The following is a 22,610-nucleotide window of genomic DNA, read 5'->3' as shown; positions in this document are numbered from 1 at the left end:
ATTCTTAATGTCTTGATTTGTTTGCATTTTTGCTGACGGTAACAAGATGATTCTCCAACGGTTGTCTTTCCAACAAGAAAATGTGAAAGGAGCTGTGAAGCAGGTATTCAGTGAAGCAGGTATTCAGGCTACCCCTGTCCTACAGACAGTACATCTGCGAACAAAATGGAAACAAATTATTAATCCAAGCCTTTCTAAGACAAACTTTTCAGAAGTACAACAGTTGGTCTTCCGCTGATCACGGAAATTTTATTTAGCTCAACCTTTCAAAAATACAACCAGGGTCTTTTATGGTAATAGTCTGCTTCAAGTTTTCTTTCCTTACCTTCAATGACGACTTTGGAATCCATTGCTACCCCAGGTGCAGATCCAAGCCCAATAAAATGAGAAACACCATGTAGCTGTACATTTTGAAAACGAAGTTTCCCTATCCAGGGAAGGAATCTGTATTTTCTTTCCTCGCCTCCATAAACAGGTATAAAAGCCCTCCTGAAGTTCCAGGCCCTATCCCTTCATGAAGAGTCAATTCCATGGCTCTATCCCATCATGGAGCAGCCAAGTGGCTGGCTGAGAACCAACAGCGGCAGACAGCACCCTTTAGTGAAGCAATCTGGCCAGGCAGGAGCACTCTTCAGTCAGCAAAGCTCTGAACTAACCAGGTGAATAAAAGAGGTACGCACAAACACTTCAAACGTCACCTCCAGCAACAAAGGCCCCGTGACAGCAACACAGACAGATACATACAGGTAGGCCCACCTGAGGCTTTCAGTCATACTCATGCACATGTACATTACTACACTACCTTTGAACAGGAAAGAAAACATCTTTGCAAGAAACATTATTCATTTACATGCTCAAGGGCTCTTTTCCTCTGAAATGTCTCACTGCAGACTCATGGCATTTGAGACTGAAAGCCAACAAACACACAAGTAAGCTTGGCCTTAACACACTTATTTACCAATTTACTTTATTTATTTGGGTTTTTAAAAAACAGGCCAAAAGTGATACGTGTTTGAAATGTCCTTCAGCTCTATCCGATTTCTCAGTCACTTGGCCTATCTATTGTTGTAGGAATGGGGACTGGTTATTTAAGGAGAGGGAACTTCGCTCTCAGTGAGTGGGCAAGTTTCCTAAAGGCTTTCCCTTTTGCCACCCCACTGGCTCCTTGCATGTCCGAGGGGATCAGGGATCCTCACCCTCCTGAGGCCCAGCTCAGAAAGAGAGAACAAAGCAGCTTCAACTAATCTTGTATCTTGAATCTCTTCCACTCCACCTATGTCTGTGAGCCCAGGTCTGGTGTGAGTGTTGGAAGATGCTCATAGCAAGGGACCCTGGACGTATACTGAACTGGGGTGGGATTTTCCTTCCCATGGTGCAGTGAGCAGCTGAGGTGGTGAGGGAGCCATGCAGCTGGATTCTGGTTGGCATTCCCCGCTTCTGCAAGATGGGGAGGCTGCAGATGGGGCAGCCTCTGCTTGGTTTGGTTGTGAGATAAGAAGAAGCACAGTCATCCCCTTGAGTTATTTGAGCAAAACTCTGCTGTAAATAACTTTTGTTTTTATTTTCTGTCAAATACAATTGGTTTTGGTTTTAAAAAAAAAAAAAAAACCCTTCAGCTCACGAACAAAAATGTTGTACTACGCAAGCATTTAAAATCAACCTAGAATCATTTTAGGTTATTCTTTCTCTATCCATTATATCAAACTTGTCACTGAAACCTCTTCTTGATTTGAAATGTTTTTTGCAGCCCCTTTTTCTTGTGAATTTCTACTAAATGCTCCCCACCTCTTTGACAAGCACTGTTCTCCTCAACCTGGAATATGGCAGGCTCCTAGCTATGTCTACGTCTCCTGTGCTGTAGTTCCCACTCCTTCCAAGTGATGTAACCCCACGGGGCCTCCACTTCAGCCATTCATTCCGAGATCCATCCGAGGGGCCCTGAAGGATCTACTTAAGAGGCTCAGCCCACCTGTGGCCTTCAGTGCATCTTCATCATGCAGGCAAAAGAGAAGTAACCTCAGCACACCAGATAGCAGGAATGGTATTCCTTTCTCCACTACAAACTGAGTTTACTCTGGACAGCTTCATCATCATTCCTCCATTTCCCTACTAACTCCACACACGTTGGCCCAAACTCCAGCAACTGGATTTTGCCCTGACGAGCTTTCTTTTTTTCCTTCAAGACCTTGCGCCTTGCCAAGGTCTACTTGACTAGATCGAAGTTCACTGACACTACCCTTCCCCAGACTCTATTCTAGAACTCCAGCTGCCAGCTAGAATCCAGCTATGATTAGATTGCCCAACTTCCATGACACCACCATTCTCGACTCAATCTCACCTGCTATCTACATTTTGGGTAACCAAATCTCCAGATAAATTGGATCTCCTCAGATCCAACACTTCCTCTTGTTCACTGAGGACTAGACTTTTGCCTAACTCTAGTGCAGCCAGGCTCCCAGTCCCTGATACACCTAGTCTTGACTTCTCTTATTCCCTGGCAACCTGTGTTGCTGAGATTCTGCATAGGAACCCCATATTCCCAACCTAGACAAATTCAACTTAAGAGGCTAGTTTTTATAATATCTATAATGTCTTTATAATACAATGTATTTATTCATTCATTCAATTAATCACTAACTTATTAATTTATCCTCTCTTCATTCCATAAAAACTTAAAGAGGTTAACATTAACTTAGTTAAAAACAAAAAACAAAAAACTTACCTGACTGCCTACAACTTAACCCCTGCCTGATTTTTGAAGTACCCCACTTTCCTCTTCCAGTCCATTCCCTAGTCTCTAAAATGAAATCTCTGCTTCAGGCACATAGGTTCACTGACCTCCAAGCTCATTATGAATCTTTATTCACCTCCTCTTTTCTGCCTTCTTAATTAGTTCCTTTAATCCTTTGGCACCTCACTTGTGACATGATCTAGAAAGCCTTCCCCAAGAAACAAATCCATATTCACTTACCCTTTACCTGGATTCTTCTGGAGTAATCAATAACACATAGTTCAAGTATTTCATTTGCTTTCACTAAATGTTTCCTATACATTAGCTCCCCAGAAAATAAGTTATTTGAGAACTGGGATAAAGGCCATGTCCTATATTTGTTATAGTGCCTTCTAAAACAAAGTTTCACTTCTGCTTCTCCCCACCCTTACTTCACTCCCCAAACATATACCAATGAAGAAAGAGCAAAGAAGACTGAATCAAGTTACTGGAATCAACTAAACCTCTTAATAGGGGCCGGAGCTTTGGGTGTATGGAGAAAAAATGTTAGTTTTGACTTCTGTAGGCTGTGACCTCTTTGGAGTTCATCTCTTGGGATTCTCACTCTCTCTAGATTATTCCTCTCTACTTCCATGTGGCCAGTGAGGCAAAACAGGTCTATAACTGCCTTGCACTTGGGAGATGCTTCCCAATAACCTTTCCCCAAGATAAGGCTGAGGGCAAATTAATTAGACCAGCTCTAACTTCACCTTTTATCTTTCTTTTTTTCTTTTTCTCCTGCCTCAATCAGCCACCAGTAAAGTAGGACCTAGAAAGCTGGACCCAGGAAAAAGGATGAAGTATACCCATCTGAGTTCAAGACACAATATTTCCAAAGCAGCTCCATGTGGACAGCTGAGTTCATCAGAGACTGCATTAGGTTTGGGATTGGAGGTTGGGGTTGGGCAGCACCTGGGTAATATGTACTCGACCTCTTCTACCTCAGCTGCAGCAACTTCTCCCTAGAAACATCACCAAAGCAAGGGAAGCAAGGGCAAAAATGAACTATTGGGACTTCATTAAGATCAAAAGTTTTTGCACAGCAAAGGAAACAGTCAATAAAAACAAAAGATAACCAACAGAATGGGAGAAGATATTTGCAAATGACATATCAGATAAAGGACTAGTATCCAAAATCTATAAAGCACTTATCAAACTCAACACCCAAAGAACAAATAATCCAATCAAGAAATGGGCAGAAGACATAAACAGACATTTCTGCGAAGAAGATATCCAAATGGCCAACAGACACATGAAAAAGTGCTCAACATCACTCAGCATCAGGGAAATACAAATCAAAACCACAATGAGATACCACCTCACACCAGTCAGAATGGCTAAAATTAACAAGTCAGGAAATGACAGATGTTGTCGAGGATGCAGAGAAAGGGGAACCCTCCTACACTGTTGGTTGGAATGCAAGCTGGTGCAGCCACTCTAGAAAACAGTAAGGAGGTTCCTCAAAATGTTGAAAATAGAGCAACCCTATGGCCCAGCAATCGTGCTACTGGGTATTTACCCTAAAGATACAAATGTAGTGATCCCAAAGGATACGTGCACCTGAATGTTTATAGCAGTAATGTCCACAATAGCCAAACTATGGAAAGAACCTAGATGTCCATCAACAGATGAATGGATTAAGAAGATGTGAGATATAGATAGATAGATAGATAGATATAGATATAGATATAGAGAGAGAGAATGGCAAGATTTCCTTTATATACACACACAATGGAATATTATGCAGCCATCAAAAAAGGAAATCTTGCCATTTGCAATGACATGGATGGAACTAGAGGGTATTATGCTAAGCAAAATTAGTCAATCAGAGGAAGATAATTATCACATGATCTCTCTGATATGAGGAATTTGAGAGGCAGGGTGGGGGGTTGTGGGGATTAGGGAGGGAAAAAATGAAACAAGATGGGACAGGGAAGGGAGACAAACCATAAGAGACTCTTAATCTCAGGAAACAAACTGAGGGTTGCTAGGGGGTGGGGGGAGGGATATGGTGGCTGGGTGATGGACATTGGGGAGGGTATGTGCTATGGTGAGCACTGTGGATTGTATAAGCCTGATGATTCACAGACCTATGCCCCTGAAGGAAATAATACATTATATGTTAATAAAATTTTAAAAAGAGTATATGTATATGTACTTTAGGTCTTTCCTGCGCTTATCTCCTCCTGCAGCCCCAGAAGATACCAAAGGATCTTCTGAGAGTGGGTCCATCTCAACATAACCACTAAGTATATTCTCAATAAATATTCTCCATACTTGTTAATTACTTTTTCTATAGTAAATATCTAAACTTAATCAGTATAGATCAAGAAGGAGCACCTGGCTGGCTCACTCAGTAGAGCATGCATGATCTCAGGGTTGTGAGTGTGAGTCCACTGGAGCCTACTTGAAAAGAATAAATTTTTAAAAATTAAAAATTAAAAAAAAAAGAATTGACCAAGAATCCTAGGAAACTCTGAAGTTCAGGGTCAGGATTGTTTGTGATTTATGTATTGAATACATGCTCCACTAACTTTAGAGTAATTTTATTTCTATAAATCCATCTCTTTATGAAAGCATCTCTTACATAGATCTCTTGAATTTGAGATGTTTTTGAGTGAGGATGTAAGCTAGACAAATCCCAAGGGTTTTGCAAAGTTTTCTGCCAAAGATTAAAGCCAGAGGACCTCTTGTATTCTGAAATTTTGAATTAGCATTTATAGTGACCAGAATCTACTGAAGAATCATGTAATATTCATGATATCTCACACAATATTTATTTAAATACTGTAATCATACACATACTATATTCATGTGTGTGTATACATATATAACCTTGATATACTACTTGGAAAGAAATGTATAATGGATGTAGGCATATCCCAAAGTCATGAGATCATTCATCACTTGTCTAAATCTGTGGTCAAAACCCATTTTGAAACCATGTTCTTAATTAGTATGTGATGCAGAGATTGACAGCTGTCCCTTAATGCCCCATTCTCCCCTTTTTCCTTTATTAATAGAACCCCTGAATTTTGAGAAGTACATGGCCACAAAAATATACTTTGGGAACTTCCTGGCAGATAGGTATAGCTTGTAGGATGTGAGTAGAAGTTTGAAGTGCAACATCTAAGAAATGCCTTTACAAAGAATGATTATGAGGGCAACTGGGTGGCTCAGTCAATTAAACATCTGCCTTTGGCTTAGGTCATGATCCCAGGGTCTTGGGGTCAAGCCCTGTGTCAGGCTCCCCACTCAGTGGGGAGTTTGCCTTTTCCTCTGCCCCTCCCACCCACTCCAGCTTGTGCATGCATGCTCTCTCTCACTTTCAAATAAGCAAATGACATCTTTAAAAAAAGACAAGAATGATTATATATCATTGGACATATGAATGATAGCAGAATAGTAAGACCGAAATTTATTTTTCTCTTTTATTTTCTCTTACTTAATATAAGCATCAGCACTCCAGGGTTGATAATGGCATCTCTACAATGTTAAGGAGCTCCTTCTAGCTTGTTTGAGCCACAATATTTTGTAATGTCTTAATGAAAACATAAGCTAGGCTGCTGTAGCAAATACAGCACTGTAATTCTAGCTCTGCCCTTATATCCTATCAAAACTTGGACAAATTATTTAAACTCTATGAATTTCTTTCTGTCTATACCTACTTCATAGGTTATTAGCAACATGAGATTGCCTTTTTTTTTTTTTTTTGGCTTCCCATTATATCCCCAGCTTCTAGCACAGTGTTTGCACATGGTAAGAATTCAATAAGAATTATTATTGCTGTTCCTATTGATATGCCAAATGTAGATGCAAAATGCCATACCTTAACAACTAACCATTAGGTACTTTCAATAAAGATCTGAATAATGTGACTAATCAACACAGTGTGTATTAGAGTGATCACATTTTCTGACCCAAATCTTGGAAATGATGGTCTGACAAAAGGTTTTTCTTACTTGTGGATTCATTTATATGAAAATTCTTACACGTTAAACCACTGGTTGTCAACTTAATAAACTGATTTTACTTTTAAAAATTATCTGCTTAAAACTCAATACCCAAAGAACAAATAATCCAATCAAGAAATGGGCAGAGGACATGAACAGACATTTCTGCAAAGAAGACATCCAGATGGCCAACAGACACATGAAAAAATGCTCCATATCACTCGGCATCAGGGAAATACAAATCAAAACCACAATGAGATACCACCTCACACCAGTCAGAATGGCTAAAATTAACAAGTCAAGAAGTGACAGATGCTGGCATGGATGCAGAGAGAGGGGTACCCTCCTACACTGTTGGTGGGAATGCAAGCTTGTGCAACCACTCTGGAAAACAGTGTGGAGGTTCCTCAAAAAACTGAAAATAGAGCTACCCTATGACCCAGCGATTGCACTACTGGGTATATATCCTAAAGATACAAACGTGGTGCTCCGAAGGGGCACGTGCACCCGAATGTTTATAGCAGCAATGTCCACAATAGCCAAATTATGGAAAGAACCTAGATGTCCATCCACAGATGAATGGATCAAGAAGATGTGGTATATATACACAATGGAATACTATGCAGCCATCAAAAGAAATGAAATCTTGCCATTTGTGATGACATAGATGGAACTAGAGGGTATTATGCTTAGCGAAATAAGTCAATCGGAGAAAGACAACTATCATATGATCTCCCTGATATGAGGAAGTGGAGATGCAATGTAGGGGGGTTGGGTGGGGGTAGGAAAAGAAAAAATGAAAGAAGATGGGATTGGGAGGGAGACAAACCATAAAAGACTCAATCTCAAAAAACAGACTGAGGGTTGCTGGGGGGACGGGGGACGGGAGAGGGTGGTGGGGATATGGACATTGGGGAGGGTATGTGCTATGATGAGTGCTGTGAAATGTGTAAACCTGGTGATTCACAGACCTGTACCCCTGGGGATAAAAATACATTATATGTTTATTAAAATTAATTAATTAATTTTAAAAAATTTTTAAAAATTATCTGCTTAAATTGGGCATCCCCGGAAAGTCAAAGGCACATAGCCCCAACATTAATGGTTCTGCCCTCTCTAGTTTTTATTACAAAGTTCCACAGCGCATGCATATGATGCGGGGGGACAAAACTCTGATTTTTATAACAGGTTTAGTGTTGTGAATTTGAATGGCAGTATTTCAGAATCTCAAGAAAAATCATTTTTATGTTTTCCCAAAGGAAGATGGGCACTCCTTGCTTCTGCAAAAATAGCATGGATGAGAGAGTTTTCAGTAAAATACATTTTTTCTGTTGAAGAGCACTTAATAAACACACACACCTGGCTGCTTTCACTTCACCACAAGTGCCACCCATTTGCCAGTCATCGAAGTAATTTGGTCTGATCTGTTAAGGTGATGGATTCTGACAAACTGTGTAAGCCTGTCATTAAGGGGAGGATAGATTACAGTCTCTATGCAGGACATTATAGTGCTTACATTTCTCATCCATACAGCCTATGAAACATACAGCGGAAAGCACGATGAAAATAAAACTGAACATGGACTTAACTGCTACTCTCTCCAATGAGTGATAAGAGCTGGTGATCAATCCATATTTTCTACCATATATATTTTTTTAATTTTAAATGTATGTGTGTGTGTGTGTGTGTGTGTGTACACATATATATGTGTATATATATATGAAGAGAGAGAGGGAGAGAATTCTATTTCTTTCTGACTGATAGAAAGACATCTCATAAAGGACACAAAGATTATGCACAAAATTGACTATTCAGTGATTTAAGTCTAACTTAAGACCTTGGGCTTCCACTTTTAAAGTATTATTCTTTCCTCTTTCACACTATCTATGTATCACCATTTTGCTTCTCTATAATTTTTTACTTCTGTATTTAAAATCCTCATCTAGAATGGAGATTATATCAAGAGTCAAATTTGTTAGGTGAATTGAAGAAGACAAGTCTGAATTAATAAAAAGTGTAAAGTATGGACTGTTGTCCGAAAGATCATGATAAAAGCAACAGCTAATGTTTTGAGACTTGACTATATGAAAATCGGTAGGCTGAACACTTTACATGCATTATCTCATTGAGTTCTCATAAAAGTCCTGGAACAGGTATTATCATTCCACTTTTACAAATTAGAAAATAAAACCTGAGAGATATTAAGTAATTTGCCTAAGTACATGTAGCTAATGAGTTACAGAAATACATTCAAACCTGACTCCAAAGCTCATGTTCTTTACCACTACATCAAACTGCTGGGTGTTTCCTTCAACCAATAATAATAATAATAGAGCAATATTTCACATTAGGTTAACAAAACTCTAAAGTGTGGAAGAATGCTGCTTTAGTGAAAAAATGAGAAGTGTTTGATATTAGCTCACCAATTATTTTAGGTAGATAGTTATTATCTGCATTTATGAAATATGTACTTCACATGAGACACTTTCTGTACATTCAATCTAATCCTCATAGCAGCCCCATAAATTAGGTAAACTATCTCCATTTTACACGTGAGGGAAAAGATACTCAGAAAAGCCAAGTAATTTGCCCAAGGTCACATAGATAGAAAGTGGCACCGTCCTTGCACTATGCCTTTTCCCACACGACCTCATTACCACACTTGGAAGGCCTTTCTCTAGCGTGCTTGAAAATCTCTCTTTATAAAACAATAGTGCCATCCCCCTTTAATTGTATTTAATACTATTTATTAGCTCAGCAAAGCTTTAATTCAGAGACAATGCAAAAATAAACTTTAACCCAGCCCTGCTCTCATTATCATAAATTCCAAATTTTGTGAGGTCCACGTTAATGGATTTTACTGTATATAGAAAAGAGTTTAATAGTCACTTAGCTCTCTTCTACCTCCATTAACAGAGGTAAAGAGCCACACAAAGGTGAAGGAAGGAAGAACAGTGACCTTACAAGTAAAACAGATAAGAAGTGTCTGTAATTTGTACTTCAGCAAGAAGTCATAGTACATATGCCAGCACAACAATACAGTACATACATAGGCCAATATGTAACAACAAATTCAACTCTTCAATTTTAAGTGCCCTATTCATAATTAAAGAAAATTAATCCTAATCAGATGTTCATATTAAGGAATACAGCCATAGCAAATGGGCAATAATAATTAAAAGTCCATTTCAAATCTCTTTGGTGAGCAGGGAAATGATCTAACATAGCCAGGCTGCCCTAGTCCTTTTTGCAGTGTTGTATAAATGTGCACATTAAGTGAAAATTCCTGGATGTTTAATACGGTCATCTTTGCTACTCACCCTGCACTTGTTTCTAATGAAGACCTGCTGCCGTGTGCACCATGAATAGGAAAAATGTACAAGTTGTGACAGTCAAGCACATGTCTGCTCTGAGAGCCAAGTCCTTAATACATGGAAATTTCCCACCTAGATCATCACAGTGTTGCAAAGATTCCAGACAAGTCCTGCCTGCTTTGGAGGGAGCTACTTCAAGCAGGCAGTAACCCATAGCTCTCTCTGGTTGCATCATGTTTTGTTTTGTTTTTTCTTTTCTTTTCTTTAGGTCAGCGTGTAAATGAACTGTTACATGCTTCTCCCAAGGCAAAAGAAATAAGCCTTGGGATGGAAGCAAAACAATCCAGGTGAAAGACAGCCCACTTATTCTTCCAGGCCTGATGCACTGTGAGGTGGGTGGTGGAATCCGATTTAAGATCATTTGTAGTTTAGTTAGACTCAATAGGTCACATGCTTCCTGGTGACAGTCAAGGCTAAAGGGGGTCAGTGTGCTGAGAGCCATCTTGAAGGGTAGGTTTGCATTCTTGGACACCCAGAGTGAACTAATCTCCCATTGTTACACTACATGAAGTATAAACTTCCTACCACATGAATGGAAATTAATCCAAATATCTGAGACTGCCATAAGTCTGATAATCCTCTATCTTGTATTGCTTGGTTGGTTTGCAAAACAAGTTCACCAAAGTATTACCTTAGGATTCAGTCTTTCACTTTCACTTTCAATTCTCTTGGCCAGAGCATTATAACTATGACTGTTTCTTTTACAGTCTATTTCAATTTCAAGTCACTGGAAGGCATTATTGGAGAGAATATGGAGTCTCATTCTCTGAAACTTTTCAAAGTCAGAGCGAGAAAACAACATCCTTCCTGTGAGTGTGGGATAAACTCTGAGCTCTCTCAGAATCCTTCCCATCCTGAGTCTCTGATCACTATTAATCAATTAAATCTTATGAGATAGCCAGCAATTCCAGTTCTAGGACTCTTTTCTACAGGAATACTAGCACAAGTTCACAAAAATAAAAAGAATACCATGTTCACTGCAAGACTGTGTATAATCTCAAAAGTGTGAAAGGACCTAAATGGCCAGCAGCTGAGGAATAGTTTATTATAGACCACTTAAACTACAGAACACTGTGAAGCCATTAAAAATAATAATACAGGTTTCCACTTACTGATATAAAAATGTGTTAGTGGGAAAAGGAAGGTGTAGAACAAAATGTATAGTCTGTTACTATTTTTGGAAAAAATACAACTGTGTATGTATACAAATAAGTGTATATAGAGGAAGACTATATAAAATGAAACGATCTGTTTTAGAGAGATATAGGCATAAATATATAGCTATGCATATTTCTGTTACATGATACTCAAGTAAAAGTATTTCTATCATATACTTCATACGTACATTTGCATATGCAAAAAAATTGGGAAGAATTCATCAGCTTGGACTGCTATAACAAAATATCATAGACTGGGTGACTGGAACAACGGACATGTATTTCTCACAGTTGGGGAAGCTGGGAAGTCCAAAACCAAGGTACTGACAGATTTAGTTCTTAGTAAAGGCTGCTTCCTAGCTTACAGACAGCAACTTTTTTCCTGTCCTCAAAGGTACGGAAACAGAAAGAGAGATCAAGCCTCTGGAAAGTGAGATTGGGAAAGAAGACAAACTTTCTATTTGTACACACTATGTTTTATTTATTTAGGTTTCTAAGCAATTCTCCCTAAATCAAAACTCTCTTCTTCTCCTGGGTTGTAAACAAAGTAAGATGTAATACAAAAATAAACAGATGAGAAACTAGAATATACCCACTATTACTGACTGAGACCAGAATAGAGGGGGTTAAAGCCAAACAAGCCTAGCCGTCTTCACTACAGAATTAGTCCATCTCCACAGGGCTGGGCTGGGGTGGGCTCCCAGCCTCAGGTGGAATGTAGGCTCCTGGTAGGGAGGCCCTTCTCCAAACACAAGGAGGGTGGCAGTTGGCAAACTGGACCACTTCCACGCTCCAAATTTACCAATTAGGTAAGTCACTCTCTCTCTCTCTCGGGCAGAGTGAAGAGTACAGTCTTTGAGAAAGTAGTATCTACGGTGGTTAAATCTAGACTACAACAGGTTAAAGAGTGAACGGTGAGGAAGCAAAGGGAAGAAAGAAGTCAGGAAGAAAGAAAGAAAATAGAGTATGGAATACAGGGAAGGATTTTTCTTTCTTCTTTTTGAGGAAGAGGCCAACAAAATGTCAAATATATAAAGTGGAAGAGGCAAAATCATTTATAGCAAGAGTCTAAGCACAGTGACAGAATCATGGACACAAGTGAAGTGAATTCTTACTGAGACATGAATAAAAGGAAAGGAACAGGAAAAGCCACAGTGATTTGAGGCAGAGATGAAGGAAGGGAAGTTGAGTGCACAGCATGGTGCCAGTTTTGTAAAAGGATAAAAAGAATCTAGGGCTAACGCCAAGCAACAAAAATTAAACTTGCAAGGTGCCACAGGGCCTGGTTGTGTTAAAGTCCTCACAAAACTTAGCAGAACCAAGAGCCACTTGTAAATGTTTTTTATCATACTGTCAAACTTCTGAGAAATTGATTTATTATTTATAAGACATTGCTACCTAAGCAATATATAAGTATAGATAGATAGATACTCTCTATATCATTCAACAGTGTGCATCATAATATTAGTTGATTCACATGTTCCCTTGTCCCTGGGAACCCTAAGGAATAAAGTTTTTCATGAAGAACAGTGGGTTTAAGCTTGACTGGCCCTGTGAAATTTTTCATCGCAATTCTGGCTACCATTACAAACTATTTCCCAAATCACAGTGCAGCATAAAGTAAAATCAAACAGAAAGAAGAAGAAATCAGTGGAAGGATTCATAGTCTAAAAGTCTGGCTCCATGCTTTTGACTGACAGAAACTAAAATTCCTGCACTGGAAATGTTCCTATATTCCCACTGATCTGTTTGCATGCCATGGTGTCAATGGCCATAGAAATCCTGGCAAACGGATTCTGCTGGTAAACAGGCTTCTGGTAAACTGATTTCTGTGAGCTAATAAAAGAAGGAAAAGCTGTGTACCTTTCAATAGGCCCCAAAGTTGTTTTTATTTTTTTTTTTAAATCAGGGTTTAAAGTTATGTTCCAAGTCTCCATTCCTCTATGTGATTTGGCTTTACAACCAGCTGCCCCCTTGTCACAGTTTTTGAGGTCATTCAGGTTCTGCCAAGTGTGTGCTACAGCCCCCTCCTTGGGCTTCTCTACTGCTATTAAAGTCATACTGCACCGGGTTAAGTGTGGAAGCTGTCACCAGAAAGGATCCATAATGGTGATTATCATGCAAATCAGCCTCCTCAAGTCCAGCTCCTCCACAGAGGGCTTCCAGTTCTGCTTCTGCAGTGTCGCTTCACTGTCTCCGGGATAACATGAACCATTTTCCTTACTGACACTAGATGCAACTGAGATTGGTTCTCCTGACAGAGATTAGTGGGCAGCAATGAATCTTTCACTTGGGGTAGAAATACGATTTTATTTAAGAAAATAACCATACATAATTGGGCTTCTGTCACCTTAAATTTTAATGGTGAAAGTAATACGGAGGCTTCTGGGACTTTAAATTATGGCTTGCACAAGCTTCACACTGAATCTTTCAATTATTCTCTATAAGTACTTTCTCAAAGCATGTGCTACCATGACATTGATATCACAATTCAAATCTAAATTCAAAACTGACGGCAAGGCTATGAGCTATGTGCTGGCGTGCCGGCTGCCTCGTTTTATCTTTGAACATCTGACAAGGCGAATCAAGAGGCACTCTCCCAGAGCCCAGCCAGCTGTTGGCCAAATATTCAAATACCCTGACATGCAAAAGAAGATGTCCCCATATCAAAATTAGTGAAGACCCCCTATTTTCCCGTTAGTTTCTGGCTCACCTACATCCTTTCACACATGCCCAACTGACTCACTCAGCAAAGTGTTCACTACTGCTCACTTGCTCACCTCTCGGGTTCCACTATTCCAGCAACTGGATCCAGTGAGTGCTGTAGAATGGCAGCCAGTTCAGACAAAACTATGGGGAAAAGTTTTCAAGTCTGTGCTTCCTGGAAGTGGACCTGAAAGGGGCTAAGCTGATGTTTGTGGTGGCAGGCAGATAAAAAAACAAAGTGGGGCATGTATTTTTACTTAAAATGCATTCCATTAGGCTGGAGCAAAAATGGAACTGGGAAGACAATAAGGGAAAAGTGAAAAAAGGATTCCCTCTTTTATCCTGATGTCTTAACTTCCTTGTTATATGCATATTTTGATCATTATAATATTTTTATCTTCATAGGAAAAGAACTAGAAATGAATATTTAATTATTTGTAGGTTTAGCTTTAGACTGCTTCAATTAGTTTGAAATGAGTCCCCTATCTGGGCAAATGCAATGCCAAATTTACAACTGTAAATAACTAAATCCAGCTGCACTAATGAATCCACAATGAAAGATGACCCCTATTTCATATTTTAAAGGTCCTGAAGCAATTTTCCTCAGCTGGAAGTCTTAGAACAGAGGCTGTGGACAACACATGGTGGTTTAGAAGCAGAAAGGGACAAAGGTGCCACAAGACAACAGCCTCTACCCAAATGGCTAGTCAAATTTCCTGAAGCTGGACACCAAACCCCAGGATTCCAGCTGGGTAAGGGGATCCTGATTCCTTCCAGAAAAGTTGGGTCTTTATTTGTTCACTTCCTGGATGTGTTTACACTTGGACAGAAGGGGCACAGCAGGGATGCTTTCAGGGCACATTTGCAGGGAAGCCAATCTCACAGGAATCGTGACTGCCAGATGTCAAACCAGTGTGTGCTGCCGAGCATGCTCTAAGCAGGATGCACAGGCACCAAATCACGGTCTGAGGAAACTGCTGCCCCCACCTAGAGCCTTTCCTGAGATGCAGGGAAAGCCTGTATGTCATTTAAAAAATACTAACAATCATTTTAAAAGATGATATGACTGTAAAAATTACCTGAGTACAAGATAGGCTGATGACATTCCAGTTTTGCTAATCACAGATATTCATTCCATCACCCCAAATCATCATAATGGGAACCATGGGTGGCAAACGTAAAGAGGCCCAAGTTTCAAGTGGTCATAACAAGGATGTTGACTCTCATCTCTTGAAAACAAGCTCAGGTGCCTGGGTGGCTCAGTGGGTTAAGCATCTGCCTTCAGCTCAGGTCATCATCCCAGGGTCCTGGGATCGAGCCCCACAGCAGGCTCCCTGCTCAGCGGGAAGCCTTCTTCTCCCTCTCTCTTTGCCCCTCCCCCTACTTGCACTCTCTCTCTCTCATAAATAAATAAAATGAAAGAAAGAAAAAAAGAAAGACAGAAAGAAAAAAAGAAAAGAAAAAAGGAAGGAAGGAAACAAGCTCCAACATTGCTTTGCCCTACCATCAGGACTATGGTGCCCAAGTGAGAACTCTTCTAAGAGAATGACCATAGACAGAGAAACAAAGTATTCTTAAATCTACATTGATTTTAAATTCCAAAACATTGCAATTACAAATTCTCTCTGACTTGAATGTTCAAGGCTCATGGAATGTTTTGAACATAAAACTCTTCTACATAAATCATTCACCCAAACATTTACTGTGCTCCTATTATATATGCCAATACTACACTTTGATGAACAAGTTTTGATTAAAGAATATTCCTCATCATACACTGGATTTCTCTGAAGAATTTAGTATCATGGTTCACCCCTTCATCTTAAAATTCCTTCACTTCTGTAAGAGTTCTCTCCCTCTTAAAGAGGTAGATCTCTCAGACCATTAACCCTTTTTACTAATTCCTCTTCCTCAGCCTTGTCCTCATGTCACTTTAAATCAACAAGGAGTAAAAAAGGTAGTATATGAAAATCACCTGGGAAAAATACAGTAGAACACATCAATGTAACTAGAAGCTGGTTCTTTGAAAGAATTAATAATATTGATAAACCATTGGTCAAACTTATCCAAAAGAATGAGAAAGGACCCAAACTAATAAAAATATGAATGAAAGGGGAGAGGTCATGACTAACACCAAGGAAATAGAAACAATCATCAGAAATTATTATTAACAACTATATGCCAATAAGTTAAGCAACCTAGAAGAAATGGATGCTTTCCTGGAAACCTAAAAACTACCAAGACTGAAACAGGAAGAAACTGACAACCTGAATAGACCAATAACCAGTAACGAGATTGAAGCAGTGACCAAAAACCTCCCAAAAAACAAGAGTCCGGGACCTAATGGATTCCTTGGGGAATTCTACCAAACATTCAAAGAAGAAATAATACCTATTCTCCTGAAGCAGTTTCAAAAAAAAAAGAAAGAAACAAACAAACAAACAAACAAACAGAAGGAAAACTTGCAGACTCTTTCTATGAGACCAGCATTACCTTGATCCCAAATCTAGGCAAAGACCCCTTCAAAAAGGGGAATTTCAGACCAATATCCCTGATGAATATGGATGCCAAGATTCTCAACAAGATCCCAACTAATAGGATTCAACAGTATACTAAAACATTAAAATGATTATCCATCACGACCAGGTGGAATTTATCCCTGAGATGTAAGGTGGTTCAACACTTGCAAATCAGTCAACGTGATAGAACACAATAAGAGGAGGAAGAAGAACCACATGGTCCTCTCAACTGATGCAGAAAAAAGCATTTGACAAAATACAGCATCCTGTCCTGATTAAAACTCTTCAGAGTATAGGGATAAAGGGAACATTCCTCAATTTCATAAAATCCATCTATGAAAACCCCACAGTGAATATCATTCTCAATGGGAAAAAGCTGAGAGCATTTCCCTTAAGATCAGGAACATGACAAAAATGCCCACTCTCATCAATATTGTTCAACATAGTACTAGAAATCCTAGAAACAGCAATCAGACACAAAAAGAAATAAAATGTGTTCAAATTGGCAAAGAAGAATTCAAACTCACTCTCTTCACAGATGACATACTTTATGTAGAAAACCCAAAAGACTTCACCCCCAAATTACTAGAACTCGTATAGCAATTCAGCAATATGGCAGGATGCAAAATCAATGCAAAGAAATCAGTTGCTTTCTTCTACACAAACAATGTAACTGTAGAAAGAGAAATTAGAGAATCAATTCCATTTACAATAGCACCAAACACCATAAGATAACTTGGAATAAACCTAACCAAAGAGGTAAAAGATCTATACTCTAGGAACTACAGAACACTCATGAAAGAAATTGAAGAAGACACAAAAGATGGAAAAACATTCCATGCTCATGGATTGGAAGAATAAACATTGTTAAAATGTCTATGCTGCCCAGAGCAATCTACACTTTCAATGCCATTTGATCAAAATACCAATGGAATTTTTCAAACTGCAGGAACAAACAATCCTAAAATTTGTATGGAACCAGAAAAGACCCTGAATTGCCATGAAAATGTTGAAGAAAAAAAAAAAAAGCTGGGGGCATCATGTTGCCTGACTTCAAGCTATATTATAAAGCTGTGATCACCAAGACAGCATGGTACTGGCACAAAAACAGACACATAGAACAATGGAACAGGATAGAGAGCCCATATATGGACCCTCAATTCAAATAATGTTCAACAAGGCAGGACAAAATATCCAGTGGAGAAAAGACAGTCTCTTCAATAAATGCTGTTGGGAAAATTGGACAGCTATATGTAGAAGAATGAAATTCAACCATTCTCTTACACCATACACAAAGATAAATTCAAAATGGATGAAAGACTAGACAGGAATCCATCAAAATCCTAGAGGAGAACACAGGCAGTAACCTCTTCGACAACGGCCACAGCAACTATTCAAGACATGTCTCCAAAGGCAAGAGAAACAAAAGTGAAAACGAACTTTTGGGACTTCACCAAGATGAAAAGCTTCTGCACAACAAAGGAAATAGTCAGCAAAACAAAGAGGCAACCCACAGAATGGGAGAATATATTCGCAAATTACACTACAGAGCATGGACTGATATCCAAGATCTATAAAGAACTTCTCAAACTCAACACCCAAAAAACAGATAAGCAAGTCAAAAAATGGGCAGAAGACATGAACAGACATTTCTCCAATGAAGACATACAAATGGCTAGCAGACACATGAAAAAAAAGTTCATCATCATTAGCCATCAGGGAGATTCAAATTAAAACCACACTGAGATACCAGTTAGAATGGTAAAAATTGACAAGACAAGAAACAACAAATGTTGGAGAGGAACCCTCTTACACCATAGGTGGGAATGCAAGTTGGTACAGCCACTTTGGAAAACAGTGTGGAGGGTCCTCAAAAAATTAAAAATAGAGCTACCCTATGACCCAGCAATTGCACTACTGGGTATTTACCCCAAAGATACAGATGTAGTGAAAAGAACGGCCATATGCACCCCAATGTTCATAGCAGCAATGTCCACAATAGCCAAAATGTGGAAAGAGCCAAGATACCCTTCAAGAGAAGAATGGATAAAGAAGATGTGGTCCATATACAATGGAATATTATTCGGCCATCAGAAAGGATGAATACCCAACTTTTGCATCAACATGGATGGGACTGGAAGAGATTATCCTAAGTGAAATAAGTCAAGCAGAGAAATTATTATATGGTTTCACTTATTTGTGGAACATAGAGAATAGCACGGAGGACATTAGAAGGAAGGGAAAAATGAAGGGGTTGGGGGAATCAGAAGGGGAAACGAACCATGAGAGATTATGAACTCCGAGAAACAAACCGAGGGTTTAAAGGGGAGGGGAGTGGAAGGATGGGTCAGCCTGGTGATGGGTATCAAGGAGGGCATGGATTGTATGGAGCACTGGGTGTTATACACAAACAACGAATCATGGAACACTACATCAGAAAATAATGGCATACTGTATGGTGACTAACATAAAATAATTGAAAAAAAAATCACCTGGAAGACATTTTTCATTTTTTCAAATTTTATGATGCTTTCTACCCTCATTTGAGAATCTTCACCTATATGAACATACTTGCTATTTCTAGCTGGAATAAACCACATGTCTTAAGAGTTTGGGGATGAAAAGAAAAGCTGAAGATCTCTGTACTAAACACTTCCTAAATACATCCTCTTGATCTTACCTACTTCTGTGACTTCAACTACTTATCAACTATATGCTAACGATTTCAAAAATAACATTTTAAGTTCAGACCCACATATACAAATACTTAATGTATTTGTTTCCAAATGATCTACTAACTCAAATTCAGCACAACATCCTATCTTTTCTTCTCTTCCCGTTCTTAATAGTACCCATTCAGTGGATACTTCAGACTCCCTATTCCCACCCCACATACATCAAATCTGTCACCAGGTCCTTTCTCTTCCAGAACACATCTTAAGTCTGTCTACCACATACCATATCCTACCCGGCCCTCTGCAGTAGCCTTCTCACTCCTCCCAACTGCAGCTTCTCTACTTCAAATTATTTTCCACATGCTCCTGATTCATACTTACTAAAGTAGATAATCTGAATGCAGCACTCATGATATACAAGATGATTTTTGATAGCACACAATGTTTTAAATATTTATAAATTTTAAGTTTTAGAAAAGTAGAAGTAACACATCAAACTGGGATCTAAATATTAGGTTTGCTTTTAAGATAAATTTTGGTATAAAAATCAGACAATTTAAATAAAAATCTAGTTCAGGGAGCATGCAAATATTTTTAAAGAGATAAAAGTGGTACATTCATCAATGAAGTTTGGGAGGTCCGGTCCTACAAAATAAATCTAAACTTCTCAACATGATGTTGCAAATGCCATACATCTTCTTCGTCTTCAGCCACTGCCTCTTCACACATTCCCTGCGCTATTCAGACCCTCTGTATATCAGCTTTTTTGCACAGCAAAACACTCCAAACCTAGTGGCTAAAATAACATTTTTAGTTCATAATTATGCATATAAGCTGGGTCATTCCGTCTGGGCTGACAACAGATTCCCTGTGGATTCTCCCATGTGTCTATTGTCAAATGATGGATCAGCTACATGGTCCAAGATGATCTCACTCACATCTCTAGTGGTTAGGAGATGTCAGCCAGAGCCTCCGTTTCCTGCAGGTGGCCATTTTATCCTCCAGCAAGATAACCTGGGCTCAATCACAATATAGTCTCAGGCTTCCAAGCACAGAATCCCTAGTGCATAAGCACTTTTCATGTCTCTATTGGCTGCACATTTGCTAATGTCCCTCAGCCAAAGTCAGTCACATGGTCAACCAAATGCAGCGATGGGAAAACAGACTCCAGTTCTTCATGGAAGAATCTTCAATATCACATTGCCAGGATTTGGATGCAGAAAAGGTAAGAAGTCATGACCATTGTTACTATCTACCACTCTTTTGATATCCCAGACATGCCAGGCATATTCACACATATGCTCACGCTGTTCCCATCACCTGAAACGAACTATCAACCTCCTTTTGTCTTTCTGGCAAATTTTTATTTCTTGTCCTTCAAGGTTCTCCCCAAATACAGCATTTACTAACATCTTTCGTCAAATTAATTATTCCCTCCTATGCTCCCATGATCCCTTGCATATGCCTCTATTATAGCATCCAGTGAATTGTATTATAATGTTAAAATGTCTCCCTAAATAGACAGTCTTTGTACCACTAGCACAGTGACTGGCAAAGAACATGCATTCAGTAAGTGTTCACTAAATTGAATTTAATTGAATAAATTCAAAACAAAAATTAAAATCTCCTTCAAATAAGCCCACATTTAAACAACTTAAGGTGCAACTATCTTATGAGTTGGTAGGATTAATTAGATCCACCTCATCTAATTTGAAGGGCAATGCTTCCAGCCAGAAGCATTTTTCTTGTGCAACTGGCACAAAGCCTGAACTTTCAGCATAGAGTATTCTAGGTCTTAAAATGTTTTGCTATAGTGCAAACAACATAGGCTTTGTGGAGTTTGAAACACTAGGACTCAAAACCTGGCCACTTGTATGATCCTGATAATTAATTTATTACATTTCTCTGCACCACTCTTTTACATCCAGTTATTTGTGTTGCAATAAATTATGTAAAGCACCTAGCACAGTGCCTACCACATACCTAACACACATCAAACCCCAGGGTCTCCTCTAAGCAAAGCAAATCACCTGGGAGGGGTAACCTCAAACTTCCTTCATTAACATCTGAGGAGAGTGGGATTGAGGGAAGAAGAGTGTAAAAGTAAGGGATAGTCAATAATTCCACAGTGTTACTGAGAGCAAGAACTGTGGCAAGTATTAGACAGATCACTTTTCAAGGATCCAATCAAGGACTGTTTCCCACTCCCCAAGGTTTATAATGAATACAACATTTATATATTTACTTAAGTAAGATTACTGGAAAAAAAGCTAAGAAAAGGGGTCGTTCAAAATGACGTTACCCTAATCTTTTAATGAATATTCCCTCACTCTTCTAGTTATTACATTTAAAAGTGGTTACAAAAGGAGAGTTTGGGAAGGGTGGGGTCTGGGGGATGGGTCAGCCTGATGATGGGTATTAAGGATGGCAAGGATTGCATGAAGCACTGGGTGTTATACACCAACAATGAATCACAGAACACTACATCAAAGACTAATGATGTACTGTACGGTGACTAACACAACACAATAATAAATAAATAAATAGGTAGTTATAGTAAATAAGTTTTTTTTTCTCCCTAAGGATATAATTTTTTTTAAGATTTTATTTCTTTGTTTTGACAGACAGAGATCACAAGTAGGCAGAGAGGCAGGCAGAGAGAGAGAGAGAGGAGGAAGCAGGCTCCCTGCTGAGCAGAGAGCCCAATGCGGGGCTCACTCCCAGAACCCTGGGATCATGACCCAAGCCGAAGGCAGAGGCTTTAACCCACTGAGCCACCCAGGTGCCCCGTCCCTAAGGATTTAATTTTTTAAGTGAGAAAAATAAAGTACATGACAAACACATAATTCCAAACTTTAAATTGTATCACTTTCAAAGGAAATGTTACCACTGAAACCAATATGAATAGAGTTTTAGATACACTGAAGTTGTTTCAAAGTAAAGCCAAATTTCATACATTTTTTTAAAATTTTATTTATTTATTTGAGGGACAATGAGTGAGAGAGAGCACAAGAGAGGAGAAGGTCAGAGGGAGAAGCAGACTTCCCAAGGAGCTGGGAGCCCGATGTGGGACTCGATCCTGGAAGTCCGGGATCATGACCTGAGCCAAAGGCAGTTGCTCAACCAACTGAGCCACCCAGGCGCCCAATTTCATACATTTTAATAATATCTTTCAACTTCCAAAATCCACACAGGAACTTTACTCCTATAAGATGTCTCTACACCTACCCCTCCTGAGGATATTCTCATATCTCAGTGGCAGCTCTGAAACACATCCTTAGAACTATTCACTAAAACAATCTGCATTTGTTGACACCTAGCCCTGTAAATGAATCTCCCATCATTTCCCCTGCAATCTTTCAAACTAGCTACACGGTAAACCTCCTGATACCCAGGATTCTACTTTCTGTATTTTCCTAATCCACTTCTCCCCACTCCCAGCACCCTGATTATATA

The 22,610-nt window shown here is 39.1% G+C and overlaps 1 pseudogene across 1 annotated transcript in view; it reads left to right on the top strand.

The window, feature by feature from the left end:
* The first annotated feature begins 20,286 nt into the window (after nucleotides 1-20,286).
* LOC308343293 (small ribosomal subunit protein eS21-like) overlaps nucleotides 20,287-22,610 on the top strand; it is a 79,437-nt pseudogene continuing 77,113 nt past the window's right edge. Inside the window, exon 1 of the transcript in view lies at nucleotides 20,287-20,379. The product of the transcript in view is annotated as a small ribosomal subunit protein eS21-like (transcript). The remainder of the gene's footprint in view (nucleotides 20,380-22,610) is intronic.

Source organism: Martes martes (assembly GCF_963455335.1).
Source record: "Martes martes genome assembly, chromosome: 5".
In the NCBI taxonomy this organism is placed as follows: domain Eukaryota; kingdom Metazoa; phylum Chordata; class Mammalia; order Carnivora; family Mustelidae; genus Martes; species Martes martes.
This window is presented reverse-complemented; position numbering and strand designations above follow the sequence as displayed.